This window comes from Tupaia chinensis, unplaced genomic scaffold (assembly GCF_000334495.1).
Source record: "Tupaia chinensis unplaced genomic scaffold, TupChi_1.0 Scaffold143732_1, whole genome shotgun sequence".
Classification (NCBI taxonomy): Eukaryota; Metazoa; Chordata; class Mammalia; order Scandentia; family Tupaiidae; genus Tupaia; species Tupaia belangeri.
Genome location: NW_006203581.1, coordinates 142,111 through 145,036, shown reverse-complemented (window position 1 = coordinate 145,036; position 2,926 = coordinate 142,111). Strand labels below are relative to the sequence as shown.

The window sequence follows — 2,926 nt, the reverse complement described above, 5'->3', positions numbered from 1 at the left end:
TACACTGAGAAATGAGATTGCAGAGTCATATGACATAATAGTTTTTGTTTTTGTTTTTTCAGGAACTTGCATACTGGTCTCTGTAGCAGCTACACCATTTTATATTCTCACCAACAATGCATAAGGGTTTCAGTTTCTGAAAATATATATCAACACTTTTTATTTTCTGTTGATTTTATCTAATGGATATGATTTTTATTAGTATTTAATGTTTAGTGATATTGAGTATCTTTTTATATACTTTTGTCCACTTGTATTATTCTTTGGAGAAATCTATTCTTCCATGTGTCTTTGGGACCTGTCAAGTGTGTCAGTCTCTCCTCCTAGCCATGGAAGAGCATGTTATCATTTATTGGCAAAGCAGTCACAGTTTCATTGGTATCAGATTCTGAATTGCACAAGTAGCATTCTTCTCTAATAAAACCTGGAAGTTGCTGGGTTATTGGGCAAACTTTTATAAAGTATTGTTCAAATATTTCTAGGAAGCTGAGCTTACTTTTCTGATAGGTGATGGAAAACACACACACACACAAATCAAAAAAAATTTGAAGTGATAGTGGTGCTGTTTTATTCATTCTCTTTCCATGAATCACCAAACTTAAATCTTAGTTAGGGCAATGGATGTTTCAAATAGTGTTCTGGAAACTATGAGAGCATTATTTTCAGTATAGGCCTGAATTTTTAGATTATATTTAAGATACTTACTTGATATGCTTAAATAAAATACTTGATTCATGTGACTTATTAAAAAATAAAAATCTGGGGACCAGCAGTTAGCATAATGGCTATGTCGCTCGACTCCCATGTAGTCGGCAGCGGTTCAAGTCCTGGACCCAGTGGCTTAAACTCACACTGGGTGCGTGTGTGTGCGTGCCCAAGATCCTGAAAGGAGAATGGAGGAGAAGGGATTGCAGCATGGCCAGCCCCCACTGAGGAGTGATTTCTCGCTTTCTATCTCTCTGTCTCTGTCTGTCTGGTGAGTGCATGCACCCTATAGCAAAAACCTCTCCAAAATAAATAAATAAATAAAAATCTGTTCAAGTGTTTAGTTCATTTAAAACTCCAAATTGTTTTGGGTCCAGTAGTTGGTGTAATGGCTATGTCACTGGACTCCCATGTAGTCAACTGTGGTTCGAGTCCTAGACCCAGTGGCTTAAACTCAAGCCGGGCACGTTTGCGTGCATGCCCAGGATTCCAAGAGGAGAATGGAGGAGAAAGGGATTGTGGCGTGGCCATCCCTTCTGGGAGGTGATTCCTCACTTTCTTTCTCTCTGTCTCTGCCTTTCTGGCGAGTGCACGCACCCTTTATCAAAAACCTCTCCAAGAAAAAATGACAACAACTACTGCAAATATTTTTACAGTTGTTGAGTTGTAAGAGTTCTCTATATATTCTGGATATTAAACCCTTAGTAGACATATGAGTCTTCCAATTCCGTAGGTTTACTTCTGTTAAAGTATATTGGCTTGAGAAAGTTTCTTTACTCTTCCTTTGCTTTCCATAAGCAAACTGCAACCTCACTTAGAGGCTGCTTCCTTTGTTAGTTGCTAAGTTACAGCCAACCACAGCAGCTAGACTTTAGCCAATTATAGGCATCCTGCCTTTTAAACTGTGTTAACACAGACAAACTTCAAGATGTAACCAATCCAATTATTTCTCTACCCCACTCATTCACTTCTGTTTTGTATGTCACTCTCCCATTCTGGACCATAAGTATCTTTGACCATAAGGCTACCTGGAGTAACCTTGGAAGCCATTCTGGGACCCCTGATTTGAATCATGTTTATTTTTGCTCACTTGAACTCCACTAAATTAAATTGTCTGAAGTTTCTCTTTAATAATCATGGTGTCAGAAACAGGACCTGAAGTAGAGCTTCCAGTGAGCCTTGGGAACAGCAAGTCACCATGCAAAGTACCCAGTGAATGAACCCTTTGTTGCTCATTACACTCTGGTGGCAACTGAGGATTGTGGATAAGTTCTCTCTTAGATTTGAGCTCCACAGGCCTTATGTTTAGAGCTCTCTGAGTTTATTTGAGCAAATTTTTTTTCCCTTTTTTTGAGAGGTTTTCGCTATAGGACATGTGCGCTCACCAGACGGACAGAGAGAGACAGAGAGACAGAAAGTGAGAAATCACCCCCCAGGGGGGATGGTCATGCCACAATCCCTTCTCCTCCATTCTCCTCTCGGGATCTTGGGCATGCACGCACATGCGCCCGGTGTGAGTTTTAAGCTACTGGGACCAGGACGTGAACCGTGATCGACTACGTGGGAGTCCAGCGACATAGCCATTACGCTAACTGCTGGTTCCCTATTTGTGCAAATTTTTGTCTGAACCAGGTGCATAGTTGCAATAGAAACTGGACTAGGTTCAGAATTGGATTAGGTCATTAACTGGATGGATTCTGTCTGGCTGGGTCAGACAGAAACTGGCAGTAGCTATTACTGTGGTAGATGCAGTGAGATTAGGTTTTTGGAAATCTGCACAGGATTTTATGTTCTAACATCTTGGGTTTGTTTTGTTTTTGTTTTATTTTTCATATTTAGAGAAGAATCATCGGCTAAATTAGTCAATGAGAGCTCAGCGCCAAAACCAGGATAAAGTATTTCCCACTTCGGTTTTTCCTTGGCTCCAAGAGACTCAAAAGTTATGTAAAATGGAATTCCTGATTCTAAAGATCTAAGTACTTCCTGGATGCTACAATATTTACAAAAGTGGTGAGATCTTATTAATGTGAGTTGAAATTACTATGGCTATTATGAGGAAGGTTTTGTATAAACAACACTATTTTTAAAAAGCACAATTAAAATTGAGGGCTCCCAATTTAGGTCCATCCAGGGATGCCCAATGATATACAGAAGCTTCTAAAAGATTTAACATTTTTTGCCTCTTTTAAGACTTTATGAAAGGTGAGACCAGCAGGTGGGA

The 2,926-nt window shown here is 39.6% G+C and overlaps 1 non-coding gene across 1 annotated transcript; it reads left to right on the top strand.

Moving 5' to 3' along the window:
* Positions 1-279: 279 nt before the first annotated feature.
* Positions 280-410, top strand: LOC114005393 (small nucleolar RNA SNORA24). Its single transcript, XR_003547253.1, has one exon. It is a non-coding gene; the product is annotated as a small nucleolar RNA SNORA24 (small nucleolar RNA).
* The last annotated feature ends 2,516 nt before the right edge of the window (positions 411-2,926 follow it).